The sequence below is a fragment of the Haemaphysalis longicornis genome, unplaced genomic scaffold (assembly GCF_048455015.1).
Source record: "Haemaphysalis longicornis isolate Haplotype H1 unplaced genomic scaffold, Haemaphysalis longicornis Haplotype H1 scaffold_3, whole genome shotgun sequence".
Taxonomy (NCBI): domain Eukaryota; kingdom Metazoa; phylum Arthropoda; class Arachnida; order Ixodida; family Ixodidae; genus Haemaphysalis; species Haemaphysalis longicornis.
The window spans coordinates 100,819,693-100,832,439 of NW_027526335.1; the positions used below are offsets into that span (position 1 = coordinate 100,819,693).

At 48.0% G+C, this 12,747-nt stretch overlaps 1 pseudogene across 8 annotated transcripts in view; it reads left to right on the forward strand.

The window, feature by feature from the left end:
- The first annotated feature begins 3,399 nt into the window (after positions 1-3,399).
- The window catches only part of LOC144174957 (very long chain fatty acid elongase 7 pseudogene), a 239,514-nt pseudogene continuing 230,166 nt past the window's right edge, over positions 3,400-12,747 (forward strand). For 3 of the 8 annotated variants that reach the window (XR_013323560.1, XR_013323561.1, XR_013323563.1), the window contains exon 1: positions 3,591-3,803. The product of XR_013323560.1 is annotated as a very long chain fatty acid elongase 7 pseudogene, transcript variant X5 (transcript). The other 5 variants (XR_013323557.1, XR_013323556.1, XR_013323558.1 and 2 more) reach the window with 5 other exon arrangements.

A 12,747-nucleotide genomic window follows, 5' to 3' on the forward strand; every position in this document is an offset into this window, starting at 1 on the left:
TGAAGGCGACGCTTTCTCGGGATGGATTCTTTGGTTGGCCAATTCCACATTGCGAGTATGTGCAACCCACCTTTCTACGGGGTGGTGCGACGATAATTGGAACACTTCAAACAAATTTTTCTGAATCAACCGCCTCTCTGTTCGCGCTCAAACTTCACACGAAGGTCGCATTTCGTCGTCTATTTTCTTTGACACAGGGAACAACGGCGGTACTTACCTGTTTATTCTGAAAATAAATAAAAAAGATTTTCGCTTATGGGAAAATGGCGGCTGATTTGGACGCGCTAGCCAGCGCATATCGTGATCATCATCATCAGTAACGCTGAGACCGGGCTCATCATCGCGGCGAGCAAATATTGAAGCATGCCCTGTTGCTGTGAAGAAAATCCACGGCTTTGTTCAAAGATATGAATGGGCTGAAAAAAAATTTGCCCTATACCTTTAACTTATTTTCGAAATTTTATTGTTTTTATCCTGTGTTTGTGTGCAATAAAGCCCACTTAGACTCGGTCGCCATCCACGTGACTCGTTGCCCGAAGAAGAAGAAGATAGCCGTCGTTCTCGAGGGATGTGGCTGTCTCTTGCAAGATTCCAGGGACAGCTGGCCTTCGGGATGGAATCATCGGCCCTGTAGGCGGCAGAGGCACCCAGGTCCCGCACAGCACGTGAGTTTCGATCGTTGAGAAGAACGTCTTCAAGCTACCATAGTTTAACACACGCTTCCGAGATGAGGTACACGACCATAGTTCCTATTGCCGCCCAGCGTCAGATGCATCGCCTGCCACGGAGCTGGTTTTCTATCTGCAATGTTTCAACGCATTGCTTCGCGTTGTCACACGAGCAGTAATAAGCCACGGTGTCACAAAATTACTCGCGCAAAAGAGAGAGAGGGAGAGAACTCTTTAATGTGGGCTGGAGAGGTCAGCTCTGCTAGCGGCAGTGCTTGCTACGCCAGATACTCGCGCACGAGGAAATCAAAGAATCTGTCTGCGTGATTAACGCGAGGTTTAAGGGAGATGCTGTGGGACAATGCCCAGAACATTGACTTACCCATAGGTATAGGAACCAAACTCACATACGTAGGACTGTTGGGATGACCTTTCTGGCACTTTTTACACGTGTTGTGTGCTACATAGGCCAAGGCTCCACACTTGGTCTACTCGGGGTACTGTTCCTTTTTTCCTTGTGGATTATGCCTTCAAGGCATCCCTCCGTCAAATTTACCGTTACCACGCGCGCACTTGATACAAACCTGCGTCTCGCAGGTTAAAATAAATTTGATAGTAACGGAGTGTTTGTAGCTTGCTTTTGGGTGGAGCCCTCATATTGTTATATAGCATGCGTTCGCAGTCCGATTTCTCAAAAACAAAAATTCTTCCGGTCTCTGTTTATTGTTTTCTGTAACTCGCACACCGTTCTACCAATGCCCGCAGTGTTCATAATTTGTTTTTCACGAATTGCGTCCGTGCACTTGCATCGGAAGTGTGACCTTCCAGTGTCTTTAACGCACCTGAGTTGAAAATTCACAACAAGTTGATAGAGGACACGGATTTATTGTGTTTCAGTTTTGTAGGCACGTAGTTGAAGGGTCACTGATGGCAAGTTGCAAGTTTGGTTCAGACGACAGTTGAACCGCCCTGTAGCCCTCTCAGCGTTTATTAGGCGGCTAAAGATGCTTTAATTGCCGAGAAATTACCAATTGAAAAACGCGCTTCTTCCATCGCGCCACTTCATTGCATTTCGCGTGACGCAAATGGAGACCGGAGCGGCAGACCACCGTATAGTCTAGCAGGAAAACTACCAAGCAAACCAGAGCGGCCGCAGGAGCCACAGGTCGCGCTCTCGGCGCATACGACAAAACCACTCGCCCGCCCTGCACGTCTGTAGCTTTCGCTCTGTGTGCGCCAATCTTCGTACAGCACGGGACATGCGATGGTGGTTAAACATTGCGAATGGCCCGCGCGGCCTTGCTTTATCTACAAAACGTCTAGCGGACAGCGGTTGGGGCCTTTACGCCGTGGGTTGGCCTGTTGTCTATGCACTCAGCTTGACTACGTGGCGCCATCTGTTAGTTGCCCTCGTAACAGCGCACAATGCCCACTGCAAAAACGGCGCCTAGATACATCGGTGTACGAACACCTGAAAGGTAGTACGCGTGCACTTGCGTGCTATTACTATGAGGGCGTGCGTGCGAACTTTCATTCTAAGAACTCGAGAAAGGTATTCAAATTTACGGCTCGATAGACAGGCTTACCTAGCGCCATGGAGGAAGAAAAATGTTAGGAGGGAGCATGACGTCAGGCGGCCCAGCTTCGGCAAGCCAACCTCCTCTGAAGCCGCTTTCTCCTCTCCTCGGGCTCCTCCCGCGCAATGCATTATGGAAAATCCACCACGCTTAGGCCCGCGGTAGCATTTAGTGGCTCCGGCTGGCCATCCCTGTTCTGTGGGCTGGCTGCCGGTGGAGGTGGGGGCGAGCGCTGTCGCCGAAGGCGCCGTACAAGATTGTTCGCCAGCGTTGCGCTCCAAGCTTCGTATCGTGGAAGTACTGCCGCTGTCACTGTTCAAAGCAAGGCGAGACTTCGATCGCATTCTTACGAAGCACCCTCACGAGCTGCAAGCCGAATTTCACTTCTCACGTTGGATCGCTCGAACGCGCCGCTGTAAACTTTCACAAGCACGGAGCGGCCTACGGGTGCGCGGTGTTTGCCAGGTGTGCTTTGACGATTGCGTTTCGAATTTTGCTGGGAGTTGTCGCGCCACCTTCCCTTTACATCATAGCGCTGTAAAGAGTGTCCCATCAGCTTAAAGGTGGTGCGAAAAGCTTTGGTTTCGCTCGCGTGCGCATTTGCATACATTCGCCTTATCGGTGCTCCGGCATGGTGCATTAGAAAACAATGGGCCTCCTCGATTTACCAGTCCTGGACGGCCCGCGGGCAGTCCGAGGACTGCCTTCGGACTGAGGTCTCGTAGGAATACATAGAAAAATCGAGTACCGGATCGCGTCCTGGGCAGTCAGCGGGCGGTCCGGGACTGATAATCGAGGAGGCCCAATAGGTGTAGAACCACTGATGTTGGGTGCGGGCGCGGGAAGAACAAATCATTTTCCGCCTCGCGTCGCAGGCAGAGCGCGGGCTGGGTGTCCGAGTACTGCTCAATCCGTGCGATAGGTATATGGGTAACGAACGCTAAATTACGCCTGGGAGGTGAAAAGATAAAATAACCAGAACCAAGGAAGTGAGGTGTGTTTTGTGAAATAAAACCTGAGGCACGGATGTGGTAATCTGACATCTCCACTTTTGCACTGCGGCGGAACACGACACTTCGACTGCGGCGCACTTCGACGGGTCCCAGAGCTCAATAAATAAGGATGTTTTGTCTCTCCCGTCCGAACACTTTGTCTGCACGATCAGCCCGCTGCGCGTTTAGGGTTGCAGGCAGCTCCGCGCGCAACGCCCGGACGGGGACTCGTCGCCGAAACCCGAATACCCGGACGGCCCGGCAACCAAACGGAACGATGCAGCATAGCGCGAACAGGCGGGCGGCCGCGTGAGGCGCAAAGAACTACCGCTTGCCTATAACGTGAGGTAGGGCATCTCCCATCAGTTTTTCCTTTTTATTTTTTTATGACTAGGCTTCACGATAGTCACGTGACGCTCCCTCCTAGACTTTTCTTTCCTCCATTCCTAGCGCAGCCTTGGTATACGTATAGTTGGATGTAACAGGCATGTTACTACGCCGAACCTGCAATAACCATCGCAACCGCCAGCTTCTCCGTGGCTTGGCTGCTTGGGAATGTCGGCAAGGTTTGAATTATACCTCTAAATTTATAATTGCTTATGCCTTATGAAAGTTAATGTGTAAGGAAAGATTTTGCGTGTTTATTTTAGAGGTTTTGTGCGCGCTTCTCGTTCTGCTTATTGTCACGTGACTCTGGATATCCGGCCAGTCGCTGTTTACTTCGTCCCTGCTGGGCGACTGGTAGCTTCATATTTTTTTATTATTGACGAGATCACTTTAAACGTACTGAACCAGAGAGTGTTATATTAACAGAGAACAGGGGCTGCTTAGCAAATCGTAATTTTTCGTGTCCGCAGATAAAAGTACCAAGAAATTGCCGAGCGTGTGAACGTGAGCACAGGCCTCGCGGCAACCACCGGCAATTAAGTAACCAAGAAAATGTCTAGCGTTAATTCTTTGTGCGCGTGCCTCACGACGACCGCCCAGCGTTTCCTGCATACGTTCGTCGAGCCAAGCATACCCACTCAGGAAATTTGACCGAGATTGGCAAAAAAAAAAACAAGAAAAACTCCAGCGCTCACCGTAATCGTGGCAATACTTGCTCGGAACGAGAAATACACGCCATAGCGTACGCCCCTCCAAGGTGGTGTCCAATGATAATTTCCAAAAAACATGGAAAAAGCTCACACTTATAGCATCAATGATGAAGTAGAGGTTGTTTCGGCGGCGAAAAAGGAGCAAATTTTCTGCAATCCTTGGTGGTGGTCTTAAAGATTGCGTACGGCTTCGCTACCTTCAAGTATTACGGCCTGGTGTGAGCTTCCTTCATTTTCTTGTTTTCTGAGGACACCAATCTATTTCTTTGAATAACTTCAAATTTGTCTTCAGTGTCCCTTTTGAGAGTCAAATTTCACTGCGTGTAAAGGTATAAAGTTGGTCTAAAAGTGTCTGTTTAGGAAGTAGTATTTGACTTTCAATCTTGGCCGCAGCTTTTCAGAGACAAAAATTACACGCCCGAAGTGTCCTGCGCGCACAGTTTATTGAATTTATATTGGATACCTTTTTCGGGCTTTTTTGGTTCATAATTTCTAAAATGAGGCGTAGTGCGGGTATGCAGATGTCATGCTTTACAGAATAAGGTACAGTGATTAGTAAAATAACAAGAGTACCTCTTATAAACAGGTGGCTACGAAACATGTTTATTCTCACCAATACCAAAATGTGAAAGCTTGCACCTTGCGTAAGCTGGTACAAATCAAAGCTTACATCGTATTCTAACGGTGACAAGATTTACTATCGGCGTCAAATGAAACGCGAACACGAAAATATGAACCTGAACACACAAATAGGGTAATTTCTTTCAATACAAGCCAAAATTACTCGTGGCTTAGTAACAAAAACAAAGTTGGGAAAAGTGGATTTCTAAACATACCAATAGCAAGCCATTATACCAATTCTACGAACAGTATTTTTTCAATTTTGCACGTTCTTATTCATATTTTCGTGTTCGCGTTTCATTTGACGCCGATAGTACCTGTGACAACATCAGACAATCACGTCAGGACCGGTACACCAAACCTCCGTATGCGAAATTCACACACAAAAATGGCACCATCTCCACTCCCGGGATGATGGCGAGGGTGCGGAGTACGGGGACTCGAAATGGCATCCAAGTTGCGCCCCGAGTGACATTGGATTTTCGCCCCGACCGTCGTTTGATTTGAGACGTGAGTTGCACCTTGATTATTCCCTAAATGAAACTGCATCTCACGGCTCAGATCGAATTTGTCTTGGTTTTCACTTGATGGTGGAGTGCGCACGGATGGACGCGGACGAACATTGGGAGGTCCTAAGGTACTCAACGCCATTACAGTCGAGGGAGTAAGCCGTTTGACTTTCGGGTACTAACTCATGGTCATATGGGTAAAACGACTGGAACTAACTCTTCTCGTCTACCTGACACAGGCTCGAATCCTGCCGGTACCTGTGTGATTTTTTGGTATTGCAAATGCTATGCGCACGGACTCCGACGGACATTGTGCGGTTCTAAGGTGCTCCGCACCTAAAAAATGAAAAACTGACATTTCTATCTGGAGCTTTACGGGCCTGAGAAGCAGCTGGCCTGTGGCACATTACACGACGGAGGTGCCTGAATGAATTCAGACCACTCGAGGCTGCTTAACATGGTAGAACTTGTGTCATTTTCGTATTTTCATCAGGAATACAGATGGTACAACCGTAACGGGAACCGTTACGAGAACTCGCAAGCTCGTGCTGGGCAAATGAATAACCACTTAGCCTCGGCGTCGGCCAATGAAACCGATCGAATGCGTTCAGTAAGTCTTCAGTATTTCATACTGCCATTACATTGCTACCGATGTTCGTCCACGGCCCGGCTTTACATTATCTCATATATGGCGCTTGATAGTACGCAGTAATGAGCACGAGTAATGACTGAGAAAATGCTGACCCTTGACCCGTTTCATGGAGAAGATACTTGAATGGATTTCGACTAGCCGAGGCTGTTTAACGCTGTCGAACTTTCTTTAAGTACCATTTCCTCAAGAATACAAATGTCACGGCAGTTACTATACTGGGGAGCTCGAGTGGTCAAATGAATGAGTTAACCGCTTAGCCTACGCGTCGGCCAACGAATACGAAGGCGGTATAGTAAGTTGTGTATTGTTTTCCTGCAATTCAATTGCTAATTATGCTCTGCCACAGTACGGTTTTTTTGCTTCTCATATAGGGGTTAAGAGTAGGTAGTAATGAACCAATGTCAATTTTACATCTTACTACTTGCCCTAATTGCAATGACTAAACCTCTAACGGCTGTCCACTCATCGGTCCCACTTGCGTATACAGTTAGAGCCGCGGTGTAGCCGCACCGGCTTAGTTTCTGAACATAATTATTCTGCTTAATATGAACGCTCAGAAACACTCAACACGGGCGCAACTCAGACTTCCAGGTTACAATAATATTACGGCTTCCACAGTCAAACTACGCGGAAGCCCTGTGACAAAAAAAAATGTCATAGGCGTACCTGTACACTCCAGGCCTCGGGCAAAGAATGTGTACAAGTTCTGAGAGCTCCTTGGCCATTGCGATCATAAATTATCATAACGTTACCACGACCTAACGCTCCTGATCCGTTAGGACAGTAAGGTCCCTAACTAACAAAGAGTTGCGGTCGCTTTCTGGCATAGAATATTGTGGCTGCGCTTCATACGTAAGCATTCTTCGAATCCTGTAGATACAGCGGCAACCAGCGTGTCTTAACAGCGTTCAGAGCCAGTACGTCCGGACCGGAAAACAGTACTGTTATTCAGACGGCGGATTTCTCTGACCTGACCGCTAACTTGATCCGTTGGGCTGGATTCAACAATATAAGTAAGTCTCAAGATGCTGGAGCACAAATCATGTGAATGTACTCGCACAGACTGAATATACAATATCTTGGTGCTGTGTTGCGAAATGTGGCAACGTCCACAATGGATCCAAAAGAACAGAGGTTGGAAAATGCGAAACGATCGTGGGGTCATTTCGCGTGCGGAGGCGGGGTTAGGTGCTGACTATCACGGTACAGATGAAATGTTTAAACGTCATAAACTTATTTCTCCTTTCATTCAGTTTTCATTTGGTAAAGACTGCTTGGTTGGAGGAACAGTACCGCAAAAAAACTTTCATGGTGATATAGTGGTAATCGCGTAGCGCATCTTAGCAATCTATGAAACGCTAGAATTTGTGAAAAATTACGCCCTTCAATTGTCGCGGCAATACATTTATGACATTTCTGCTATTTATCTTCGTAAATTTCAGCCAGTAATGCTGAGTGAGTACGGTTTTCAATTAACGGGCATGGAGAGCATTGCCTTAAATCTTTTCTATAAAATTGAGATTACCTAACATAATCCATGTGACTGAGGTTGAGCTGTAGGGGAAATAAAGGTTGAAGTGAGCTTGTCGTAATGTACCTGGTATTCAAGAACTAAGAAGGTAAGCTTAACTAAGCGGACCACAACCTCAATGATGAAGTGGAGGTTGAAGTGAGGTAAAGGCTAGTGAGCTCATTTGCCTGTCCTTGCAAAGGGATTAAAATATAGGCGCGTGGATTTTCGGCAAGGCACATGTTAAAGGGCACTCAAGACACTAGGTTTAGCCGAAATTGCCTCGGCAGCGCATTATGCGCTCCGTAAGTGACCGAGGTCCAAGATTTCAATCCGATGTCCTGAAGCTTATATCAACTGTTTTACTGCAGCAAGGCCTACGGGTGATCCTACGGTGGTAAAGACCTAGACAGGGCTGAAGGCATCATGGCGCCACCGACAGACTTCGACCCCTCCAAGCACTGGTTCCCGGAGTGGGACAGCCGGACCCATGGATGGGCGCTGATCGGCAATCCGATTCCCCTTATGGCCATCTGCGTTTTCTACGTGTACGTGGTCAAGATATGGGGTCCCAAGTGGATGGCGGACAAAAAACCGTTCGAGCTGCGTGGCCTCATGGTCGCGTACAACTTGATTCTCGTCCTGCTCAACGCCTTCTTCTTGTGGGCCTTTATCCGGCACGGCTTCATCGCCAAGGGATACTCCATCTTCTGTCAGGGAGTCGACTTCTCGGTGGACGCGGCCACCATGCACCTCATCAACCTCAGCTGGTGGTACTACTTGCTGCGGCTGTTCGAGTTCCTCGACACGGTGTTCTTTGTGCTGCGCAAGAAGTACAGCCAGGTGTCGCCTCTGCACGTCTTCCACCACGTCGCGGTCGCGTGGAATATGTGGATGAACGTCACGTACGGCGGCCATGGTCAGACCATATTTGTCACCACTGTCAACACGACCGTGCACGTGGTCATGTACACCTACTACCTTCTGGCGGCGCTGGGCCCTGCGTTCCAACGTTACACCTGGTGGAAGCGCTACCTCACACAGTTTCAGCTGGCCCAGTTCTGCATCGTGTTCGTGCACAGCATGTCCTACCTTTACTTCAAGGATAAGGCCATCCCGGGCTTCACGCTCATCATGGTGACTGAGGCCATAGTGTTCCTCCTGTGGTTCTTATCGTTTTACGGGAAAGCCTACAAAAGGGCGGGCGTCGGCGCCTCCAAACTTGCCGCGAATTCTTCAGGAGCAGCGACGGAAGCACTCACCAAGGTCGCGGCGTCGTGCAGCCCGGAGTCGGTGCACGAAACCAAGAAAGACTGAGCCACACCTCGTGGGGCTCAGTCTTACACAGAACAGCACAGGAACTTAGCAAGAACAGTGAGCTTGGTTTGATAGTTTGAAACGCTTTCCCTTCAGCCCACACCTTGGGACTGCTTGCTTTCTTTCCCCCTTTGTCCCGTCGCCCATCTACACGCGAACGAACAAAAGTGTGCTCTCGATGGCCTATTTTTCTCTGTGTGCGTCATACTGAAGCTTTGCTGTGGTGGGCGACTCCGTGGTGCCGTGTGTCAGGCTGGAATCCCAAAATTAAAAAGAAACTCTCCATCACTCCACGTTTAGTGTACTTCGTGCCTTCAGGTGCTGTTGGAACAGCGGCTTCATCGCTTTGCAATTGACTTTCCCCGTGCAGTCGGGATCACTCTTAATGTCTAGTGCTTCCTTTGTTGTACGCAGCCCTCAAAAGCACAAATGCATGCGTTGCGCCAATCAACGGTAATAACGATTCGGATCTCGGTGCAGGGGTAACAGTAAAAGAAAACCGTTCGTGTGCCATCCCGCACTGCGAAATTAGATGTCCAGCAAAGCGGTTGCAAAGCCACTGCACCTAGTGCCATAGGCGGAAAGATTTAGTGGAAAGGGGGTCGGGGGGGTGGGGGGGGGGGGGGGGTTGGCTGGGCCCCCTGACCCATCCAATAGACTACAGCTGTACTATAACTGAACTGCATAGTAATCTCTACTGCAACCCGCCGCAGTGGCTCAGTGGCTAAGGCGTTGTGCTGCTGAGCCCAAGTCCGCGGGTTTACATTCCCGGTCGCAGCGGCCGCTTTTCTAATGGAGGTGAAAAGCGAAAACGTCCGTGCGTTCGAGATATCGGCACATGTTATAGATCCCGAGGCGGTCAAAATTTATCGTGAGCACTCCACTACGGCGTGCCTTATCGCCTGTGTAGCGTCGGCGCGTTAAACCTCAATCAGAGCAGGTTGGGCTCACTCTGATTACTGAATAAATTGTATATATTTATGACTCCTGCATGCAAGTGACGAAATGCCCATATCTAAAAAATGTAAATTTTTAGACGTAGGGATGGGCGAATAGCCCCGCCTCCCCCCGGAAATCACCGGAGGGGGTTCGGGGCGTAGGCGCGGCACCAATGGCCAGTTCTGAGGATATGCAGTGTTTTGTAGCCTTAGATTTTATGGTAGTGACGATCACTTTGTTGCCACGACAAAATCCAAACACTACCTGCCGAGAGTGGTTGGTTGATTGGGGTTACATGCGACCACGAGGTTGTTCAATAAAATGCCACAAGCTCGCCCTTGCCGCGCTTTGCAATGTCACAACAGAGTGGACAACTGGGCGAGCTGGTAATGTTTGATGCAAAATGGAGAGACGAGCTAGTTGGTTCGCAATTTCCATGAGTGAAACTTAAGCGCAAAATTTTTCACAGGGACGAGAAAGGGAACGACACAGGCGCTTACTATCAACTGAAAGTTTTAATGAAAACGAAACACATTTATACCACCCCCAGACCGAACAACCCAGCACTTCTCTTTTCAAAGGAGAAGGGAAAAGAGGAGGGAATGGGGCGGTTCTCTTGTACGGCCGTACGCATGTGCGAAGGGCACACGTGCTGGGTTGTTCGGTCTGGGGGTGGTATAAATGTGTTTCGTTTTCATTAAAACTTTCAGTTGATAGTAAGCGCCTGTGTCGTTCCCTTTCTCGTCCCTGTGAAAAATTTTGCGCTTAAGTTTCACTCATGGAAAATGTTTGATGGCTGCTAGCAGGGCGCACAGACGTGACGTTCCGTTTCCAAGTCAGTTCAGGGCGGGCACTTCTTGTTGCCCCTGGCGTCGATGGTCCGCCTCGGTCATTGCCACAACCTTCTTGATCAACCGGTAAAATGAGCTTAGTGTTCGGCGTCTGTGGCCACTAGGGTGACGTAGCGGCTTCTCCTCTATGTTTTTTTTTTATTTCGGGGATATTTTAATCAACCAACGCTGTCTATGCCTCTTGGTAAATGTTCGATGTCCATACATAACGCACCGCAGGACACAATCGGTGCCACAAAGCGGTGATGATAATAAGCGAAGGCACCTCAAGCGCCCCAAGAAAAAAAACGCTTCTCGCGGACGGAATCGAACCTGGGTCCTTCGTTTTATTTAGAAAATTTCTCCTTTAGATAAATTATACACATTCTTTCCGTACGTAAGGGTAGTTTGGCATCCTTTAAATGGGTTAATGTGCGGAAGGAAGCCTATCATAACGTTTAATTCACATTCCGCATAGCACCAGTCCTGCACTGACTTTGAAACAGAATGTTAAAAACAATTATGCATTCAGAATCTCTTGATAGCGATTCTGTACACCGCGCAAAACGTGACGCACGGCAGTCGCGCCGAATAAAAAAAAAAACGGAATGTTGGATCACAAACTGGGCATGGGGTACGTGATTGACAAACCTGGCCGCATGGACGCAGCACAACTGGCGCCATCTACTGCTTCGCTTTGAAACACTCCTATCCTCACGAGGAACTGCTAATACCGCTTTCCTGGTGGCCTCAATGGCCGATGGGTAAAGCCGTTGGTTTTCACGCTAACGGGCTGGGTTCGAGCCCCACAGCTTGAATTATTTCCTGAATTATTTTTTGCAAATACCAGATTTTCTTGTTCTTTTTTTTTTTTTTTTTTGCTGTGGCATATTGTTTTGGAGTGACACTGAAGTGAATTTGTCCAGCTGCTGTTCTTGTTTGAATTGCGTAGAGTATCTCAAATGAACACAGTTTTCATCGTTTATATGGGGAAAAAGGCGGTATTTATTTTATAAAGCCTCAAAGAGGAATGACTACCACGCGCGATTTGCGGCGGCCGCACAAACTTACAGCAGTGACGTAAATACAAGGTGCTACGTGATTGGAAGATTTCCAAGATTAGAATTCAATCCAGTTTCAGTTTCGGTTCTGCGACACAACATGCCTAGTATTCGAAGTTGTCCTTGGATGGGTATTCTCGATATCTCAATAATCGGCGTTCCGCGCTTCCGCCGTGTTGTCGGCTGTAAAATGCTTCAGATAAGCCTACCCAGCACAGCTTGCAATCGTAACACCCATTAACCGAGGCGTACGCACTGGATGAACGCCCTGCGCGTCACCGCAGACGCTCAAGTGCAATGCGCTTTTTCCTCATCTCTGGACCTTGCCATGGTTCGTGCCTGTATCGTAAGAGGCGTGTTCGCAAGGGTCGGCTGATTCGAAATAGGCAAAGCACCAGCTGTTTTCTGTTCCTTATATTAATGGCGCGTACCCAATCAGGGGATCGACCAAACATCACTCGTTAAACCGAAAGAGATTACTGACTAGGTGCATTACTCGAGGAAAATTAGAAAAATTTGGAAGCTTTTTTTTGTGTTTGAGGAATCGAGTTTAAATTAGTCATTATTAAAGTAAAACGAAAAAGGGAACGAAAGAAAGCAATAAAAGAAGAAGAAGAAGAAGAAGAAGAAGAAGAAGAGCTTTGCTTCATTTTCTATTATCATTTGGGGCTTCAGAAACGGGATATTGCCGCCGGGATGTTTGTTCATCTCTTCTACGCTTCATAAGGAATTCCAAAAAGATTCACAACGTCATTCGATTCTTATTCTGGCACCTCACCGAAGCCCTCCAAAAGTCTTTACTTCTGAATATCTTGCTTATTTTCTTCTCCCTCCTCCTCCTCCTCCTCCTCCTCCTCCTCCTCCTCTTCTTCTTCTTCTTCTTCTTCTTCTTCTTCTTCTTTAATTATTTATTTCTTTCCCTTTTTGTTTTATTTTAATATTGACTAATTTTCAAACTCGATTCCTCAAACACC